At 41.3% G+C, this 22,900-nt stretch overlaps 1 long non-coding RNA gene across 1 annotated transcript in view; it reads right to left on the bottom strand.

Moving 5' to 3' along the window:
- LOC140911389 (uncharacterized) overlaps positions 1-22,900 on the bottom strand; it is a 96,691-nt gene that overhangs the window by 55,802 nt on the left and 17,989 nt on the right. Inside the window, exon 2 of the long non-coding RNA XR_012158932.1 lies at positions 207-363. This is a non-coding gene — a long non-coding RNA (uncharacterized lncRNA). The remainder of the gene's footprint in view (positions 1-206; positions 364-22,900) is intronic.

The following is a 22,900-nucleotide window of genomic DNA, read 5'->3' as shown; positions in this document are numbered from 1 at the left end:
TTTCTAAATTAGAAAACACTGAAACGCATCATTAAATTTTAACACTATAGTCCCATAAAAAGGAAAGAGCTAAAGGAAATTGGACAAGTGATTAATGTAGGTTTGGCACATTTCAATTGTATTAAACCAGCGAGATGGCTGGTGAGCATACCATGTTCAGCCAGTGCTAGTTGGATTAACTTGCCAACACAGACTTTGTATAGTACCTGCAACAATAGTGTGGCATGGATGATGTTGCCAAGGGAGGAAGCAATACTGATAGATGTCCTGAGCATGCAGATTGTGTGGTTTCCTTTTATGTTGCAAGATTTCCTGCCTTCTCTTGGGGAAGAAGGGGGAGCGGGTGGCTGTCTCTCTCCAGTTCTGAAAGGAAAATATATTGATTGTTGGAGTATCACATTTGAGAGATCTGCCTTTTCCAGTTAATGCAACTCAAATCTGAACCTGGGATATTTATGATGGCTTTTTAGATTAAGATGTGTCTGCCCAGAAGTGCATGGTCAATGCGATGACCAAAAAAAAGGGAGAAAACAATTTCAGCTGCAATGCAAGGGCCGAGAAATAAATTTTAGAGCTGGAGCCTGGTTTCATTATATGGTAGGTTTGGCTATTAAATACACTGATCAGAGAGATAAAATTTTCTTAGAGAAGCAAACGGTTTCTTTTTAATTTTAAACAACTTTATTTACATTAATCTTGCCACTTAAAACTGATAAGAGAATTCAAAGACTTGTATACAGTGTACAATTAACCTATGAAATTTGCTCCCAAAAGATATTATTGAGCTCAATAACTTGGTTGAATTCAATATGATTAAGCACTTATACATGTAATACATGCAGTTATACATTTTTATCCAAATATAAGTGATATAAATACTTCAGGGTATAGAATCCTGGAAGTGTAGTGCTGGAAGGGAACTTGAGAAGTCATTAAATCCAGCCCTCTGTCCTGTCACAGGACCAAGGAAACCTAGACTATCTCTGACAGGTGTTTGTCCAACCTGTTCTTAAAATCCTCCAATGATGGGGATTCCACATCCTACTTACAATGCCTATTCCAGAGCTTAAAGATGGAAAGATTCCCACTCCCCCATTATCTAACCTAAATTCTCCTTGCTGCAGATTAAGCCTGTTTATAGTTTCCCAGGTTCTCTTTGTTCCCCTTTTTAAAGATAGGTACTACATTTGCCCTTCTCCAGTTCTCTGGGACCTCACCTACCTCCATGAGTTCTCGAAGATAGTTGCTAATGTTAATGGTTCTGAGATTGCTTCAGCTAGTTCCTTAAGTACCCTAGAATGAATTTCATCAGGCCCTGCTGACTTGAATACATCTAATTTATCTGAATATTCTTCAATCTTCTTTCCCTGTTTTGACTTGTGTTCCTTCCCCTTGTTGTCAATATTGTGTTGAGTATATGGTCACCATTAATCTTTTTAGTGAAGACTGAAGCAAAATATGCCCTAAAAACCTCAGCCTTCTTGATGTCATCAGTTATTATCTCTCATTTCCTGCTTAGTAGGGGATCTACACTTTCCTTCATCTTTTTCTTGCTCCTAATGTATTTAAAAGGCAATAAGCAGAGATTCTTTATGTCCCTTACTAGGTGTAATTCATTTTGTGCCTTAACCTTTCTAATTTTGTCCCTACATGCTTATGCCATTCTCCTGCACTTATCCTTCTCAATTTTCTCCATGTTCCCATTTTTTGTAGGGTTCCTTTTTGATTTTTTCAGATCATTAAAGTGTTCCTGATGCAGCCATATTGGCGTTTTACTAGTCATCTTCTCTTTCCTTCACATTGGGATAGTTTGCAGTTATGCCTTTAATATTCTCTCCTTCAGAAACTGCCAGCTCTCCTGACCTCTTTCATCACTTATATATGCCTAATTTGCATGTACAACTGTGTGAACAAATGCAGGCAAGCAGTTACTGTGCAAGCTCACTTTTACAAAGGAACCATTAGCCTCTCTTTCTGAAATTTCACCCTTTCACACACTTTTAATAACTGAAGGTGCTTTTAGTTATGTATATGAGTATTTTTAATGTGATTTTTAACTGACTGTCGTTTCAGGGTGCTCAGATGCAGTACTACAATGATGGGTGTAGTACAAAAATCTGACAGATTTCCGTGAAACAATGAGGGAGAAGCAAAATTGTGTTGATTTTTTTTTTTAACCTCACTTAATCTGTTACGAAACAGATACTGGACCCAGTCCTGTAATTCAGTGGGGCTCAAGGTGAGCATAGGGTTCTACACATGACGATACAATTAGGATCACGTCCTGTGTGAGCAGTATAGATGGGGGGTGGGGAACTGTTTTTATGAGAAAAGAAATCAAGAAGCATGTGCAATGGACATAATGACATCCCTTTTCAAATTACCTTGTTTTACCTTTTTAAAATTTTGGTTAAACTTTAAAATTTGCTTGGTGGTTCAGGAGCAAAGGCTCAGAGTAAGCTTTCTAATCTCCTGCATTTCTTATTTTCTATAATTTTTTCTTTTAAATAACCCTGTACAAAGGATTACAAAGCAACTGAGCACTTTCTACTGATGCCAAACCCACGTGATTCAACCCTTTCTACTGACAGTCTGCAGACAAATGCATTCATTCTCAGTAAAGGTCATAAGTTAAAAGGAAACAGGAGGGCTATAAAATACAAGGTACAGTATCTGAACCTCTGTGACAGAGACAATATAGAACACATATTGGTAAAGTAATGTAAATACTGGAAGCAAGCCCAGATAACAAAGCTTAAAAAAAGCAGCTTTTCAACTAACACCTCTGAAGAACCATGAGAAAGACCTTAAGCCTGTCAGTCTCTGTTGTATCACAGTGGTTTGAAACCATAATGGCAGAAGTTCTTACTTAGAAGGGACATCTTTCATCTATGTGCCTTCCAGGGACAACTAAAAGCACCATGCTTCCCCACATCCCCTCCCCTCACAGAGACTTTGAACAGTAAGACAACTCAGATGGGAAGCAAAAATATCTTTGTAAAATCCAGGGTGAGTTGAGGTGACATAACAGGTGATGAGTGGGAGAGGCTTTCAAGCTAGTTACTGTAGAACTGGCTCCAATCCTGATTATTGGAGCTTGCTATGACTGGCATTTTCTCAATTTTAGTCTAGAGCAGGGGTGGGCAAACTTTTTGGCCCCAGGGCCACATCCGGGTGGGGAAATTGCTTGCAGGGGGCCATGAATGTAGAGCTGGGGCAGCGGGTTGGGGTACAGGAGGGAGGCGTGCAGTGTGTGATGTGCAGGAAGCAGCTCAGGGCTAGGGGTTGGGGCAGTGGAGGGGTGCGGGGTAAACGAGGGGGCTCAGGGAAGAGGTTTGGGGTGCAGGAGGGGGTGCACAGTGTGGGAGGGGGCTCAGGGCAGTGGTTCAGGGAGGGGTGCGGAGTGTGAGAGTTGGCTCAGGGCATGGGGTTGGGGTGCAGGAGGGGTGCAGGGTGCGTCAGGGGGTTGGGATGCAGGCAGGGGGCTCAGGACAGGGAGTTGGGGGGTGGGGTGCAGGAGGGGTTCAGGGTCCGGCCTGATGCTGCTTACCTGGAGTGGCTCCGGTGTGGCAGTGGTGTGCACTGGGGCCAAGGCAAGCTCCCTGCCTGCCCTGCCCTGCCCTGCCCCCGGAAGCGGCCAGCACCACGTCCCTGTGACACCTGGGATAGGGGGGGCAGAGGGCTCCGCACAAAGCTCCCGTTGGCCGTGGTTCCCCATCCCGCTTCTGGGGGTGGCAATCCTGCAGGCTGGATCCAAAGCCCTGAGGGGCCAGATCCTGCCCACGGGCCGTAGTTTGTCCACCCCTGGTCTAGATGTTCTCTGCTTTTTATCAAGCAGGGAGTCTTGCATGGTGCTGCAAATATTTGATCAGTTTTATGACCCAAATAGAATTGTTTTGATAGAAAAATGTTACTATCTTTCTCTTCTGGCTTTCCAAAAATACTAGTTTTGTCCAGTGCCTTTCAGTTGGGTTAGCAGTAGTTTGTATTTCCTTCAAAAATATCTTAACTTTGAAATGTTAGCCTCACTATCTCAATGCTTAAATTATAGTCTGACTTCAGCAAGGGAGATTCATTTAAAGTGCATATTTTGAAATAAATATGATGGCAGTCCTTCCCTCTCTCTTCGTTTGCACACTTCTGCCTGGGAACTGAAATCTGCTATCATCAAAGGTCAAATCATCAGTGAGCTTCAAAGTGCTCTTTGATTTCATATGTGCATATGTTGTGTCTGCATCAATTTGCACATGTAAAGCTTAGCCTTTATCTGTATGAGCATGAAAGCAGAATAGTAGGGTTGTAACAACTTCCTAAGTTGCACATACAAATACTCTTTGCATATAGAAATACAGGTTGCACACAGTTTCATTCGTGATTTTGGTGGTGTGGGTTTAGAGGCTACAGCTGAAAATATGTCCTTAAATATTTAGATCTGTAGAAGCAGCTGACACTGCACAGGATTCATGGTTTATGCCTGATAAAAGTTAAATTAAGAGAGTTTCCAGTGAGAGGCATTAAAAACTCAACACCTTCCACAGATACTATTGTATCTTGTATACTAGTGTAAGAGATACCACTGTTACTGTAGGTTCAGGGGCAGCGAATGTTGAGTTTGTAATGCCACTCTGTGTAGAAAGAAAAGATTTTAGTGTCAGGCTTAGAAAATGCTACTTCCTGGGCCAAGTGGGAGGTATCAACAGTAACTGAAGAGAATGAATGTTTTGTGACAGTATAAATAAAGTCAGGAAATCTGTCATCCCGTCTCCACCCCAAGGCCCTGCCCCTTCACCACTCCTTCTCCAAGGCCCCACCCCTGCTTACTTCATCCCCCTCTCCCTCCATCACTCACTCTCCCCCACCCTCGCTCACTCGCTCATTTTCACAGGGCTGCGGTGTGGAAGGGTGTAGGGGCTCTGGGGTGGGGCCAGAAATGAGGGGTTCAGGGTGCAGGAGAAGGCTCTGAGCTGGGGCAGGGCATTGGGGTTCAGGGGGAGTGAGGGCTCCAGCTCCGGGTGTGGGCTCCTCTGAGATCCACACAAATCTGCCAGAGGCCTCATGCCCCCACAATTCTTTCTGGATTCCTGGAGCTCTCTTCCATTGACTCTCAAAGCAGGGGTTCCTTGGTATGGAGGGTGAGACATTCTGTACCTTGGGGTAGCACCCATACCCTCCATATTCCTCATCTGTATATAATTGTGATATTACATATAAAGTAGGGCTATTGATTAATTGCAGTTAACTCATGTGATTAACAAAAACATTAACTGTGATTAAAAAATTAATTGCAATTAATCGCACTGTTAAACAATAGAATACCAATTGAAATTTGTTAAATATTTTTGGATGTTTTTCTACATTTTCAAATATATTCATTTCTATTAAACACAGAATACAAAGTGTATAGTGCTCACTTTATATTATTTTTTATTACAGATATTTGCACTGTAAAAAGGATAAACAAAAGAAATAGTATTTTTCAGTTCACCTCATACAAGTACTGTAGTGCAATCTCTATCATGAAAGTGTAACTTACAAATGTAGATTTTTGTTGTTGTTACATAACTGCACTCAAAAACAAAACAACGTAAAACTTTTGAGCCTACAAGTCCACTCAGTCCTACTTCTTGTTCAGCCAATTACTAAGACAAACAAGTTTGTCTTTGCTTCCATGCTGATGATGTTCATTAAAAAAATAGTTCATTAATTAAATTTGTGACTGAACTCCTTGGGGGAGAATTGTATGTCCCCTGCTCTGTTTTATCTACATTCTGCCATATATTTCATGTTATAGAAGTCTTGGATGATGATCCAGCACATGTTGTTTGATTTACAAACTCTGTCGCTGCAGATTTTGCAAAGTGCAAAGAAGGTACCAATGTGAGATTTCTAAAAATAGCTACAGCACTTGACCCAAAGTTTAAGAATCTGAAGTGCTGCCCAAAATCTGAGAGGGATGAGGTGTGGAGCATGCTTTCAGAAGTCTTAAAAGAGCAACACTCAGATGCAGAAACTACAGAACCCGAACCATGAAAAAGGAAAATCAACCTTCTCCTGGTGGCATCTGACTCAGATGATGAAAATGAACATGCATCGGTCCGCACTGCTTTGCATCGCTATTGAGCAGAACCCGCAATCAGCATGGATGTATATCCTCTGGAATGGTGGTTGAAGCGTGAAGGGACATATAACTCTTTAGTGCATCTGGCACGTAAATATATTGTGACGCCGGCTACAACATTGCCAAGCGAACTCCTGTTCTCACTTTCAGGTGACATTGTAAACAAGAAGTGGGCAGCATTATCTCCTGCAAATGGAACCAAACTTGTTTGTCTGAGCGATTGGCTGAAGTAGGACTGAGTGGACTTGTAGGCTGTAAAGTTTTATATTGTTTTATTTTTGAATGCAGGGTTTTTTTGTACATAATTCGACATTTGTAAGTTCAACTTCCATGATAAAGAGATTGCACTACAGTACATATATTAGCTGAATTGAAAATACTATTTCTTTTGTTTTTTACAGTGCAAGTATTTGTAATAAAAATAAATATAAAGTGAGCACTGTCACTTTGTAGTCTGTGTTGTAATTGAAATCAATATATTTGAAAATGTAGAAAACATCCAAAAATATTTAAATAAATGGTATTCTATTATTAACAGTGAGATTAATCGCTTGACACCTTACAAGGCATTTTTTATATTAGGGCTATCAGGGAAAAGGTTATGATCTGCTGAAAGTCATTTCTCTATCATATATGCAGTGGTGAGCTAGAGCCGGTTTGCACCGGTTCGCTAGAACCGGTTGTTAAATTTAGAAGCCCTTTTAGAACCTGTTGTTCCGCGAGGGACAACCGGTTCTAAAAGGGCTTCTAAATTTAACCGGCCAAGAGTGGTGCCTTAGGCGCTGACTCCATGGGTGCTCCAGCCCTGGAGCACCCAAGAGGAAAATTTGGTGGGTGCAGAGCACCCATCGGCAGCTCCCCGCCCCACCCCCAGTCCTAGCTCACCTCCACTCTGCCTCTGCCTCCTCCCCTGAACGCGCCACCCTGCTCTGCTTCTCTGCCACCCCAGGCTTCCCGCGAATCAGCTGTTCGCGCGGGAAGCTGGGGCAGGCTGAGATGCAGGCTGCGGCTTCCTGGTCAGGCCCAGGGAGGCGGAGGTGAGCTGGGGTGGGGGAGGCCCAAGGAGGGCTGCCCGCGCCGTAGCAGATAACCTGGCAGGGGGGGGCACAGGGGAACTGCTCCCTGCCCCAGCTCACCTCAGCCACCCTTGGCCTGAGCAGAAAGCCGCCACCTGCTTCTCTGCCCTCCCCGGCTTCCCGCCGAACAGCTGATTCGTAGGAAGCCGGGGGAGGGCGTGGAGAAGCAGAGTGGGGTGGTGCGTTTAGGGGAGGAGGAGGAGCGGAGGTGAGCTCGGGCCAGGCGCAGGGTGGGGAGCTGCCGGTGGGTGCTCTGCACCCACCAAATTTTCCCCGTGGGTGCTCCAGCCCCGGAGCACCCAGGGAGTTGGCACCTAAGGCGCCACTTTTGATGTGATCAGTGGGAGAGCAGCTGCTCCCCCTAATCCCCCCCAGCTATGCACCCCCGCCCCTAGGAGCCAGAGGGACCTGCCGGATGCTTCCTGGGAGCTGCGCCAGGTAAGCATCTCCGGGACTCCTCTCCTCGCACCCTGGCAGGTGCCTTTGGCTCTTAGGGGTGGGGTGGGCACCCACTACGGTGGCCCACGAGACCCTCCTGCCTGGTTCTGGGGGCAGTCAGGGGATAGGGCAGGGGTCCTGGGGGTGGGGGGGCCTCAAGGAACACGGGGAGGGGGGTTGGATGGGGCAGAAATCCCGGGGGATGGGGGTGGGCAACGACCCCCTTATGGGGTGAGGAGGGAACCCGTTGTTAAGATTTTGGCAGCTCATCACTGCATATATGTATATCATTAATGCATATTAGGTTATGAGAATTGTGTTGTATAGTTGTCACTAAAACATGCTGTAAGTTGGGGAATCAGCCAGATATTAGCTCCCCAGAGGCAACAACAAGGAAAGTAACCAACACCCAGGCGCGGTGTCAAACGACCCATCAACAACCATTGTCCAGCAAGGGAGCTACAATTCAATGACTCACCTGTATGAGACTTAGCAATGCCCCCCAGACATGCCTGGACTTGTGTTTTTCAAGCACATGGACTGAGGGTATAAAACTGAACACAGGGGGCCCAGGCTTGGCCTTTCTCCTTCACCCACCTACGCTGCAAGCAACAAGGACACTCTGAAGACTCCAACTAAGGGGACTGGCCCAGATTTCAAGGGTGAAATCCCACTGGGGTGAGAAAAACTGCTTAATCTAGATGTTGCCCAGTCTAATAGGGTTGAGAGATAAGACTGCATGCTTATATTTTATTTTATTTTGGTAACTAACTCTGACTTTTTGCCTATCACTTAATATCACTTAAAATCTATCTTTTGTAGTCAATAAATTTGTTTTTACTGTTTATCTTCACCTGTGAGTTTGTATGAAGTGTGTGGCAAATCTGCTCAGGTTTTGCAAAGGCTGGTGTATATCCGCTTTCCATTGATGAAGTGGTAAACCAATTAATAAATTTGCACTGCTTGTCTTGAGCAGTGCAAGATGGTATATTCCTGAGGTACAGTGCTGGGAGCTGGGAGAATTTGGCTCTGGTGCCTTTCCCTGTGTGATTCAATGGCTCTGGGAGCATTCATGCAATATGGTTGGGTATGGGTCTCCACATGCAGTAGTACTGAGTGATAACGGCACCTGGAAGGGTTTGTTGTTGGTCACTAGCAAGGCATTGCAAAAGACAGCCCAGGCTGGGGAGAGTTAAGGGGACACAGTGGTCCCACAGTCCCAGGCTGCACCCCGGGGATCTTGTCACAGAGCGTTATTGTGGAAAAGACAATACATCCTGAGACTGTCTATCCTTCTAGCTGATTATGCTTATAGTAAATTCACAAACTATGGGGCAACATGGGCTCTGACTTATGCCAGGTGGAACCCCACTGACATCAAAGGGGTGGTGTGGGGTGTAAAGTAAGGGCAGGATTTGGTGTCCCTATTATCTAAACAAAAAAAAAGGGAGAAAAATTTGACCTCGGAAATAGTGTTTAGACATATCTGGCTTATATAATTTTGCACTACAGCACTAGTTGATGCCAAAGTGATCTCTTGTTTCTTATAAAAAAATTCTGGGCTAACACACTGGAAATGGATTGTTTCATTTCACAAACCCTTGAAGTCAACTGAGTTCCACCAGAGTAAAACTGGTATACATGAGAGGAGGCGGTGAGTGGCCCGAAGGAGCCGGAAACTGAGGGGCTTGGATAGAGTAGGAGGAGGAGATGAGAGAAAAGATGGAGGTAGGAATGGGCTTACACAATAGCTTCACGGTGAGAATGAGGCATGTCTGGGAATCCCTATATTATATATAGGTTTGAATATGTGATTATTTATATTACCATATCGCCCTAATCCTACAAACACTTATGCATGTACTTAAAGTTAAACATGTGCTAAGTGTCTGCTGGACTGGGACCCAACTATGTATCTGCCCTGAAGGAGAAATCTTCCTAGCCATTCATATTTCAGAGCTGAAAAGATGTTTCTATCTATTTGAATAAGAAGACTCCTTACAAAAGATCAGAAGGCAGTATCTGATTGAGGGAGTGGGGGTGGGGCTGGATTGCATTTATAATAGAAAAAGCAATTCCTTTCCAGGTCTCTCCATCTGTAACAAGCTTTAGATACAATCCTTGCAGACCGATCATTCTGAATCCTTGTCAGAAGATTTGAAACAGGAGCTGTACCCATAACTGGGTGTTAATTAAAAAAAATTAGCCAAAATCTTCTGTTAAGCAATAACTTTCACATGCAATGTTAAAAGGAGCTAGTCAATATATTTGTTTTTCTTTTTGATATACAGCTACATAAGCAACTCATCCATGAAATATATTAAGGCTTGCTAATTTTCAATCAGTTCTTGGAAAAAGATATTTTCCCCATAGAGAAGATGCTGCTGTTAATAATAATAATTAATAATAAATAATTAAAAATGGATAATAGTTAATAAGTAATGAGTCAAATACATAATTCTTAAGTGGATTTTTACATAGTTTATAGTATGAAAAACTCTCAGTGGAGTCAGGAAAACCAAATAAGATCCTTAGGATTTGACAATCATATAATATATTGATATAGCACTTTTCATCCTAAAGGATCCTAAAACACTTGGAGAAAAGTATATAGTGATATAGTTTGGCACCACTGAAATTCAGCCATCTTCATAGTGGAGGGAGGGAGGGAACCACCATCATGCAGGAGAGTGACATTTTGAACAAGCAAATCAGGAAAATCCTTCCTCTCTTGAAAAGTGCAATGCTATCTTTAATGTGCATTAAATGATGAGGCAGGTGGTGAGCTACTCTATGTACACAGCTGATCTATGCAAACACATTCTCCTATTATTGCTACCTTGTTCTCCCTCTCGCCCATCTGTTTGTTTCATCCACCTGCTGTATTTTGTCATGTCCATGATTTTTAGTTGGCTGGGGCAGTCACTGTCATTTTACTGCATGTTTCTGCAGCACCTAGCACAAGGGAACTGATTGGTGCAGGTGGATGTTAATGTAATACAAATAATTAATACCCTATTTTTTAAGATCCCATCTGCAAACTGAATGGGATCTAAATGATCAAGCTCAAAACAAAAAGTTATTTTCAGTTAAAAGCTCTTCATTTTGCTAATGGTGACCAGCAAAGGGGGGGAAATGGGCCTGTTACCTGTATTGCTTTTTCTTATTTTTTTACATTAAAAATTCATGTCTTGTCTATCCTGGCAGAATTTATGGATGACTGGAGAACTAATAAGTGAGGTTATAAAACCTCCTTCATTGTGAGGGGATGCAATTTTTACTCAGGCTGTTTCAAACACTTTGGGATAGATAGTCTCCTGTGTCTGAGCTGTGTTTGGAGAAGACTCTGTAGTGGAGTCTTTCCATTGATTTCACTGGGAGTTGGATCAGGGCCCATGTGAGTCAAATCTCAGTTAAATCTCATCTGCAGCTTCAGGGCCTCCACTGGCCTGATCTACACAGCCATGGTCGTTACACTCTCTCCCATACAGGCCTTGTCCAAACCAGCCTTTCTTCTCTGAAAATTCCCACGGTTGCTAACACTGATGCAGCTTCACTCTAGAATGGACAAAGAGCCAGTGGCTACTAGCACTCTGTCATTCTGGTGTCTTGACTTGGCCTAAACAGGGCTTGATGGTAGGTGGTAAAGATGTCAGCAGTCACTGGTGTCTTGCCTATTATATTAGTGTTGCCTTCATTGGAGCGGTAATGGTGTTAGTGATGGTGAGACGTTTTAGGGGGAAAGCAGCTGGTCTAGACGCAGCCCAAGGGGCTACTACTTGGAAGTGTCTGCAAGCTGGAGACTTCAGCTTTATGGGTCATTCCAAGTCTGCGTCCTTCCCAGGACCAGAGTTACATAGCCAGCAATCGGCTCATGGGAATGACATCTGCAGGCTCTGTATTTCCTTGTACGTTGTAATACTGTCCAGGGGTCTGATTCTTCCATGGCTAAAAGTGTCATGGCCAGGAAATCAACTTAAAAAGGGTCATAGGGGGCTGAGCTCCATTACTGAGGTGAATTTGGGTGAAGAGGGGGAATTATTGGGTCACAAATCACATATAAGCCCCAAACTACACATAATAGGAGAGTGGTAAATGAGCTCCCCATTCTGACTTGGGGATCAGCATCCACAGTGGTGATTTGGGATATAAGGGTCTCCTATTTCTTTTTCTCTAGCAATCAGAGGTAGGAAACCACCACTCTTACTAAGATTAAGGATAGGAAAACTGCTTTTCTCTGTCCTCCTCTCCTCTACACTACCCTATTACCCAGAACTTCAGAAGATTATTTTTAGTCTTTTATTTTTTGCTGACTGGGCTGTCTGTGCCTCACCTGGTGCTGTGAAAGGAGGTTCCAGCCCTAGGGTTCTGCTAACTCCTGTAGGCTGCACAGTCCAACTATGGGGAAAGCACAAGACCAAGAACAGATAGATATCGTACATGGCCAGTGGGAGGGTTCACTCACATGAGCGTCTCAACCCTTGATCAGCTCCACAGCTCCTAAGCATGGAGACTTGACTTTTCTTTTTTCTTTTCTTTTTTAGCCTTGCCCACAGGGCAGACCTTTCCTCTGGACCATTCCAGTGATGTGGAGGCTGATCACCCAGAATCTTGCTTTGCAGCCAGTATACTGTATCTGACCTTCCTGCGCCCTGCAGAACAAACACCATGTGTATGCTTTCAGCAAGATTGAGCTGAAGCATGGTCACTGATACTCTTTTTGAAAACTGCAGAATAAAATGTGTACAATATGTTAGATATCTGAGCACAAGGAGAAAAGCATGTGCAAATACACATCCTGTTTGTCATTATCTTTAGAACCCACAACAGGATTATTAGTTCACTATGTACAAGATCCTGGCAAAGTGTATTGTCCCAACATTTTAAAAAATGTACTGTAGCTTTTGAGATGATATGTGGGTCTCTGTGGATTTTACAGCAGTTCTATCGAGCACTAACTATTTAAAAGGTGTATAGGGCATAGGTTCATTTTCAACTTAGTATAATATCTCAAACTGTATTGATTGCATCTCCATTTACAGTGGGCCAAATACTGATCTCATTTGTACCAGTGTGGACCCAAAATAACACTGACTTTACTCCGTTGACTAGTGTACATGACCAGTAGTGGAATCTGGCATATCCTCACCACACAGGAAGTTGTCTGGTTTTTGTTTGGAGTCTATGCTTGGATGAGGAGGAAATGGAATGTTCTGTGCATAGTTATGTCTTACATCTCACTATACCAAAATAAGCCACCCAAAAACCTGAACAACCAAGGTGTGTTTTCATCCACATTAAGGCAATATTATGGGGTCTGGTCTCAGGGAGGTGGATTACCTACGCCAACAGGAGAACTCCTTACATCAGCATAGATAGTGTCTACACTGAAGTGCTGCAGCAGGGTGGCCGCCCTGGTGTAGCACTTTAGACATACTGAGTCCTAAACAGGGCTTAAAAAAGAGGACGTCATTGTGAAGGTATCTGTTACCTTCATTTTGTTTCTCTTCTGTGTACCCTTATTGTATTCTCGTGCCCCTACTGTCACCTGTGGGAGCAGAGACTGCCGGGGGCCATTTGGGATCTGGGGCAAAAATTGGGGATTGGTCCTGCTTTGAGCAGGGGGTTGGACTAGATGACCTCCTGAGGTCCCTTCCAACCCTGATATTCTATGATCTATAAACCATTTTACTTTTGACCAGTACCCAGGCTCTCACTGATGTTAGCGGCTACTGACAATAAGACAATGGTAATGTTCTTCTGGAAAGAAAAAAGAACACTCTATAATTTTGTTCTTTATTCTGATCTACAGGTAAATGCAAAACGTAATTTTTTTCCACAAAACTAACTTGATCTGAAGGGACAGTTTGAAAAAACAAAAGCGTGAGACAACTTTTTTGTTTGTTTGTTTGTTTTTTTTGGCCCATAATCTTTGATAGAAACTTTTTACCACTTTATCCCAGCACCATGACCACACTAACTGCAGTCCTTGTGGATTAATTACTGGAATGATGGAAAGCATATGTGCATAAATGCAGTGTTAGAGCAAACAGTAAATGTTTTTTGGAGCTAAGCTTTACTGTTTTGTACCTTTTTCTTGAACAGGTGCCATCAGAAAGTTTTTGACGTCTTTCTTATCTCCACGTAAATACCATTCTCCTTTACAGGATGGCAGAATAAACTATCCCTCTCTAAAACCAGCACAAGAAAATTATTTATGTGTAGACCCTTGTGTGCTCCAGATTTTTTTATTGCATTTCCAAATGAGACTGGAACATGAACCATGGTGAACATGAATATGTCTGGGTTTTAGAGAGAGATCCTGGTGCAGGAGGTTACTTTCTCTGGAGTGGAACCGTTTGGACAGAATAAGAAAACATATTATTAAACTGTCTGTGCTACTAGGTGGTTGTTCTATGAGAAAAACATAACTGTGGTACATAAGGAAGCGATACAAGAAAAAAACTTATATCAGAAAACCCATTCTTATCATTCAAAATGAAAATTGAAAATGACCAGAAAATAAGCTCTCATGAGTTCTGTGAGTTATTTGTTTGGTATAACTGATAAGTGGTGCACATTGTACTGTCTAGATGTGTGTTAGACTGTGCTAAATGACATACAGAAATGCAACTAAAACAGCAATGCAAAGGATGTAGTCCTCTCTTACAAGATATGATGCGGGGGAGGATTAGGAGGGAAGAGTATAAGGCAGACGTATGGAAGTGTTCCCTTACAGGACATAACCCTAGATTGTATGCATATGCCTGGAGGGTATAAAAAATCAAAATCGCATGGAATGACATGCTACAGTCATCAGAAATCCTGACATCATTCCTCTGGGATATCATTAAATTGACTCAGGAAAAGATCAAAATGGTCTATATAGTCATTTCAAGGGTCTTGCTGATATCTAACCAACCCTTTCCTCCCCAAAAAAAGTCACCACCACCCCAAATTAGGGGGAAGCTGTCAAAAAATGACCTTCTGCATCTTGACAGTTAATCCATATTAAAGTTCTTATCTTCATGAAACCTGAACTTTTAGTTACATTATTTATTTTTCTGATAAATGATTACTGTGGTGTACACAGATTGAGGAGTGTAAACATCTTCGGCCTCATGCAACCCCACTGACTTCAATAGTGTTGGATAGGTGGATCAGAGGGAAGAATTGAACTCATTGGAATTATTCTGGTGTAAAACTGGTGTAAGCAAGAGGAAAATTATGCCCACAGCATATGTCTTGTTTGGTATATTTGAAAGTATAATATGGGCAGAAGAGAAAGGGGAATACTTTTTTCGGTATTCATGCTGACATTATATTGTCTGACCTCTAGTGGCAGCATCAGAAGGTAAATTATTGAATGATTCCATTGGATCTGATGTTAGTTTGACTAGTTATCTTTGACCTGGAAGTATATAGAAGTGTCTAATGTGTATTACATTGAAAAAAGGAAGTTAATTAACTAATTAAAATGGTTTGATTTTTAATCTCATGAGAATGCTTTTAGTTTATGACCTTATAGCTCTAAAGATAAGAGCACTAGTGGCCCAGTTCTGTTTTCATTTTCCCCAGTGAAAACAGAGTAATCCTTCTCATTACGATGAAATACCCTGATTCACACTGGCAGAACTGAGGACCAAATTCTGTCTTATCTGTACTTCTGTGCCTACCTCACTTTGCAAGAACTGTATTCCAAATACTCAGAACTGTTTTTTTCCCATAGCCAAGATTCAGTTTGCCAAACTGGATGATATGCATTGATCAGAAAAGAAGAATTGGTAACTAAATCAATCTAGGATCTAAAGGTCCAAGTTAAAGATGTTGTCAATACTTCACTGGGTATAAAAGTGACAATAACAAAAGAAAAGAGAAGCTATATAACTCCTGCCATTATATCTGAACTGGAGAATAAGAATAATGGGGCAAAATTCTGGCCTTGCTTACCTATTGACGTAATGCGGACATCGGGGGTAACTGAAGTCAGAATTTGGCCTAAAATGCATGACTCTTGTGTTTAGTTGGTGTATGTTTTTCAGAGAGAGGAAGGGTGAGTTGACTTTAGTGGCATTCTGCACTTTAGAAGATTGGACCCTTTGAATGTAATTCATGCCTTTTGAATTTTGTATTTTTAATAGTCACTTCTTCTGGTATATAAAGCTATGTAATTTCAAAGCTGTTGTCTAGGTATCTTCTCTTTATCTAAACAGTAGGGCCCATGCTCATCTTCAGGGCACTCCATGAGAATTAGTTCAAAATGGATGATAATACAGAGTGACTCATACACACTGTGCACCCTCATGGAGGCTTTATATTTATTCTTTCTTTCCTAACTGCTTTATTCCAAAATGAGCCATTTAGACTGAAAGCTATTAGCTATGGAAAAATATAACATTCAGTTTCTAGTTCTCATGGACTAACATAATGGTATGGTATTGGGATTTATTTCCAATACTGCCTGGGAGTTTAAATATGCCAATAAACTATTTTAAATAAAAGTTTAAAATAAACCATGAAAAACATTCTATGTGAAGAACAAACTAGGAACAAGCATTTAGGTTTTGGAAAATGCTGTTTTGATACAACCTGCATTTGGAATTTGAACTACCAGACCAGCATCTCTCTGAAGGATTTGTGATTTTGATGTGAGGCTTGCTTTGATTTTTCAGGGTGCTGAAATGGATTAGTAATAAACTTGTCTGCTAGTTAGTGCCAGGGAGCTGTCTGCTTCTTTTTGAGCTTGCTGGAAAAGCCCCGGGCCAAATTCTGCCCTCGATAGCTGGAGTAACTCCAGTATTTTCAAAAAGGAAAATTCAGATTGATTTTAATCTTGTAACTTTTAACATTCTCCCCTTTATTGTTCTCCTCAGAAGGCCACCTGCTTAATTAGATTTTAAAAGTTCTCAATGACCGTTTTTCCTCTGCAGGAAAACTACCATGAATGTGGTAGTTCTCGTCTAACAGTTACAGCCAGTCAGCGTGTGCTGCACCAGCAGTAAGATTATCCAGCCTCACTACGAGCAGCCAGACACTCAAATATGCTCAGAAGCAAACCAAAGCTACAGAAGCAGTAGCAGCCCATTTCAATCACAATCATATTTACTATTCATATGGCATCCTTTGTCTTAAAAATGCTTTATGAACGTTAACAAAGTGTTAACAGCACTAAAAACAATCACATTGGGAAAGCCCAAATATAGTGTTCAAGACATTCCTTAGCTTTCAGAAGAGAAGACCTGCAAGTCATGATGTGATTCGTTACATTGTATACCAATGCCTAGTTTATTAGGCATTTTATTGTCACCGAGGATCCACATAAGCCCACATGCAGTGTCACCCAAAGTATCCCAACAGCCCATTCTGTGGGGGTGTGAGCTAATGTGTGACCTCCTTGCTGGGGGGAATTTTATCTTTGAGTGGTATGCAGTGATACCAATGTGGGTTGAGAGATTGTATGTTGGAGGCAGGGAAGAGGCTGCCTAAATGCTACTGACTGCTAATGTTTTTAAAGTACAGCAGAACTGAAAAGCTATGTTCCTCTGTATTGCACTCAAGAGAGAGGCTGCAACTTGACTCCTAGCTTCAGATATCAGACTAAAAAGGAAAACTGACATTAATTACTGGGCAATGTATGACTTCTGGGCATGCCTAGTGGGGGTTGGTTTTTTCCAAGGCAGGGTTTCTGTCCTTAGGAGGAAATTAAGTTGTGCTGCATCATTGTGCCTGCAATATGCAGTGGCACAAATATCTGTTGTGTGAGAGCCTTCAGCAGCAGCCCAATATTGCTCTAGCACAAATGTTAAGACTGAATACTGAGAGTTAAAGGAGGATAAGATGGAAAATTCAAGAAATTGGGTGAAAATACTGTACTATAAACTATTTTGGCTTCCAAAAATACAACTGTAGTTAGCAAATATCAATATATATTTTTATAAGCTACATGATAAGAAAATAGCAAGTGATTTTACTTTGTCATGCATAAGAGAAATGTGATGGAGAAAGATGGCATTTCTGAGTTCCAAGTGTTGCTGGTACAGCTAAAATGTATGGATGGTGATAGAGATGCACAGGAAATCTCAAGAAGTGCTGTTGTCTGCGACAAGAAACCTTTCTCGCTTGCATTTCTGAGATTACTTTTCATGTAGCCTAGCTGATTGTAGGTTTTGCTTTATCATTATTGCTGAGCCTCCAGCTGGATGGAATCCTAGAGTTAAAAGCCTGAAACTTCCAGAGAGAGAGAGTTTTTTTGGCTGCAGTTGCTAATGGTATAGATCCTTACAGGACAGCTTGCTTCTGGGTAATCTAACTGGAAACTTCCTCAGAGTCTAGTGTTACAGACAGTATTTATCTCTTCCAAACACCTGCAGGGCTCAGATTTTACTTTAGCTATTATGTGCATCATGCCACAAAAGAGAGTTGCACAATGGAAAAATCTTTTTGTTTCCTTTTCTTCACCTCCCCCAACTATTTTTTACTGGAAACTTCAATAAGCAGCACCTTTTTTATTATTATTATCACGAAGGGGTTCTTTGAGATGGAGTTATAAATGAGAAGTAAATGTATATTCAGACACGCTTTTCATTTTAATATTTACATAGTAAATTTTCAGATAGCTGTTATGATAAAATCAGAATCAGCTTTGCCTGAATGTTTATGTCACAAATTTGATTTAAATGACAGGTTAACATATTATGTATATGTTTGCAGTTCTCTCTGTACAATACTTATCTATTTTTACCGTAGCCCAATTATTGATCACCGATACAATCCTTTTTTGCTTACACTCTAGAAGTATTTTAATAAAGATTAGGGCAGTAAGTGCTTGATCCAAAAATACAATAAAAGCAAACTTTCAGATCAGATGTTCACAGGTTAGAAATTAAAGGTAGAAATCTGCTTCTATCTCAGATTTGCCTATAAAGCTATCTATATTCCCTCTTACAAGATCATATGAGAAAACCTCTTATATTAGGATTCAGCAAAAGCCTGGCCACAATGAGTTGCCTCACCAAGCCAGCCTATCAAAAATACTGTTACATTTGGGCATTTCCTTTTGTTTTACAGTGACTTACTGATTCTCAGAAACCTTTGTCTTTTTTTTTTTTTGCTTCAGATTATTATTTTTACAGATACTGTCCCAAGAATCATCTATCAAGGGATACCCAGTGGGTTGACCATGGCAACATTATTTCTGAGTCACTAATGCCTTTGGTCCTCTGCACTTGTAAGGTTTTCATCAATAACGCACAAAAATAATGTATCCATAATCAATTCTTGGGATTCTTTGCTCATGCAAAAGAGTTATTAAAAATGCATTTAACCTTTAAGATGCTGTTGTTTTATGCATGTAATTAGCTGTTTAAAACAAAATGTGCATCTTGAGTTCAGCCAACCATTATACGCTCATTAGTCAAGATTTTATAGCATGCTTTACAGAATATCAAAATAAAAGTCTAGTCATTGGTGTTTGGGGGGCAAAACCTACCCTGTTCTACCCTGCTGTGAAGGGGCTCACACCCAGCAGAGTGGCACAGTTCAGCTGCATGGGAGGGAGGTGGGAAGGAATTGATGGCACCTGGGGGTCTCATGCAAGTGTTCCATGTCCCTTGCATGCCATAGGTGTTCCCCACACATTCTCTCTGCATTCCAGTATGCTAGGAGAGCCATGTGAGTAGAAGAGGAGCGGGAATGGGGCCAGTGAATTCACAAGTACATGGATCCATCAGGTACTCTCTTGAACAACCTGCAAGCGATGTAATCAACTGAGTAACCCTCAAGCTGCAGTAGCAGCTGTGGACCATGACTGGGAGGCAGGATTTCCACCCACCACTAACATCATAGGACTAGAACTCATTGTTTGCCAAAAATCACTTTTTTAAATAAAAAGTTTCATCTAAAAATTCCTGACTAACTTACTGTTAAAAAACTAATTAAGAAACCTGACAATTTTGCAAACTTTTTCACTAGCTGTATGCAGGACCTGCTACCAACAGGGATGGAAAGGAGATTACGTATAATCCCAAGCAATTTATTTTGCTGGTTAGGATGGCATGGTTGTTACAACACTATACAAAAAATGAAGTTTCTGGCAAGAATATGCAATTGAATAGCTTAAATATTAATGTTGCCCAGTGGCTATTCATGCATATTCTTTCTGTGCATAACATCTAACCACATAGTCATAGCCACAATGTATGTACGGTAGATACGGAGTTGCCAATTCTGAATATTTGATTATGAGTCTCATCGTATTTGAGTTTTTTCTTAAAGCCCCAGTTGTTGGAGTCATGTGAATATGTGAGCATCTCAGCTTACTTTTATTTTTAAATGAAAGTTTCAAACACTTGTGGTTGTAGACAAAAGCTTGAGAACATGACCCAAATGTACCCTAAAGGTTCAAAGATCAGAAAGCAAATAAAAATAACCCAATATACATGTAAAAATCTCATGATTTTGTGGGGCTTGACTCATACTGTAAATAATATTGGTGTTATCTATATTAGGTAAGAAGCTTTCATCACCTGCTGTGCTACTTAATATTGTCCATGTTTCTGTGACAGGCAACAGCTATAAAACTTCTCTTTTAACCATCTGGGGCCATGTTCTTCTGTCTTACCTATGTGAGTGGAATCATTGGCCTCATAGGGACTAATCACATATGGTGAGATGGCTTCGGTCCAGGGTGTATTTAAAGTAACTAGTCAGCCCATTAGTTTCAGCCAGTCTGGTTGCTCTATACACAGGGCAGCCAGTGCATTTTCTTCAGCAGCTTCTGTACTGAATGAATTGGAACAAAAGCAGGTCAATAAAATGTATAAATACAGTGTTGGTGGAGTATTTATGGTTACCAAGTACTGTCAATGGATACGTTTAGAAATCTAACGGATAAGCAGTTTGTTTCTTAAGATAGAAACTGCATTTTACTTGCATTCAGGGTGCTTGTAACTGTCATGTTTTAAAAATCTATCTAGATGTTAGACCTCAGTCATCACCATATTATCTAAACACCAGAAAGGACTGAATAAGGGGTGTCTTATTTATATATTTTATTTGACCTTATGGATTAAAAAAAATTAGATAAAAGCAGACCAGACACATGTTTAGCAGTAGAGAAAGAAGGAACTGCCTTATTCACATTCACATTTAAATAGGTATCTTTTTCAGTACTGTTCTTGCTGGATTTTGGCACCTTTTTAAAAAAACTTTAAGAATTAAATTAATGTGTGTAAATTAGATTTTAAACAAAACATAAAATTAAGCTATATGATTGCAAGGAAAGCATTATTGGCAGGCAGTAGCCAGGAGGGTATTTACTATCTCTATGGTCTATAAAGTTTAAAATGATGAAATTTAAATTTTATAAAGTTTTTAATAACATGTTGAGGACAGTTTGAGCCAAATTGTCAAAACAGTGCAGGTGGCGGCCTGTGCACAAAAATGTGCACACAACCCTATTCCCACAATTGTGCACATTTCCCACAACTTTGAAGCCATATCCTCAGTGCTTATCTTTAGTGCATTGTGATTATCCCCATTAGTTTCAGTGGGACTACTCACAGTATGCACATGTGTATGTCTTCAAAGAATAGGAGCCTAAATCAGCAAGTTACTAATCAGGTACATTCAGTAGTTGGATTCAGTGGATACCAGTTCACATGTGCATTTACCTAATTTGCAAGCTAATTAAATGCATGCACAACTGCAGGTGCATATTTGTAAGGTCACTGTTCGAACGTTTGACCCAGAAAATATAGGAATTAAATAAATAAATAAAATAAAATAATCCAAACTTGGTTTTCGTTACAGTCAGATTGGGGTCTACAGGCCCAATCCTATAGATGACCTGCACAAGATATTACTATTCAAACCAATGGCAGTTTTCTCTGCAGAATGACTGAAGAATCAATCCCTGTGTTAGTGATTATGTAGAGGTTACATTTTATCTGGGAATTATATTGATTCACATTGCTAATTTGAAGCTATACTTGTATCTATAGGAAGTATCTGTCACTACTCAAAACTGTGCATTTAGACATGAATAATAGATTCATAAAACTCGGCAGGGCACAAAGCACTAGAGAATATATTGTAGGGTTACACTTCCATTGGCACTGGTATACAGTAGCTAATATGGTCCTTTCAAATTTAAACTTCTGTAATTGAACTGTGTTTGAACATTTTTACGATCAAGATTTTTCTAAAATGGATGCCCATGGCTCGGTTCCTATGTCTGTTTTCAGTCAGTGGGAAAACTGAGTGTGAAAATCAGATCATGTTTTAGGTGTCTAAATACAGATTTAGGAGACTAAGCATTTATTTTTGAAAATCTCAGCTGGCTTATTTACAGAGTTTGACCCAGATCTCATTTATACCAGTTTACACTGGTGTAACTCTATTGACTTCAACAGTTTCTCCTGCTTTATACTTGTGAGATCAGAATCAGGCTAGTGCGTGTGCGATATATATACTGTGAAGGAGGTAGAGCTGCTCTGTAACTTATGGATATTGCATTGTGTCTTGGTTATTGGTATGTTCACTGTATGACTATACTGGAGAAACAAAGAGGAAGGCAGACCAATGACTTGTGATAAGACAGCCTTCAACAAACACTTGCAGGATTCTTACGATACGAAGGAAGAACAACTGGTTTGGAAGGGGCTGGCTCAATCGCCCATGGAGTTTATCAAATTGGTTTTGGGCACCAGAGTTCAAGCCCAGGAAACCGAGAAGATGAAAAATGACTCACTCTGTGGGCCAGAGTTGTTAGGAAGCTGTTCAGGGGAACAGACTGACATACGAACCCCTGGTGGTGGGTCTGAAGAAGCTAAGCCCTCCTAGGTCCCCTTCACAAGCTGGAGACCAGAAGCCATCCCTGTTAAAACCCTGCACATTTTTGGCATGCCTTTTTCCTGATTGTCCATCGTGGTGGGCACACCTGCAGCTTTCCACTTTTGTGTGCAACTGCCCAGCTGACCATGTTGATGTCACACTCAGGTCTGGAGTAGACAGGCGACATTGGATCTCCTAGGCCTGTGGAGAGAGGAGGCTGTGTAGGCACATTTACAGACCAACTCTAGAAATGTGGACATCTGTGAGCAGATGAGGGATGCAGGAGCAGGGGTAAGACAGGGACCAGCAGCTGTGCTGCATGAAAGCAAAGGAACTGCCATGGTACAACAAAGAGGTAGAGTTATCTGCTTTTCATTCCCCTGTAGAGTTAGGCAAGGGTCGGGGAGGGGAGGCATAGAGCAGTTTCTTTATGTAC

The sequence above is a fragment of the Lepidochelys kempii genome, chromosome 5 (assembly GCF_965140265.1).
Source record: "Lepidochelys kempii isolate rLepKem1 chromosome 5, rLepKem1.hap2, whole genome shotgun sequence".
Lineage (NCBI taxonomy): Eukaryota > Metazoa > Chordata > Testudines > Cheloniidae > Lepidochelys > Lepidochelys kempii.
This window is presented reverse-complemented; position numbering and strand designations above follow the sequence as displayed.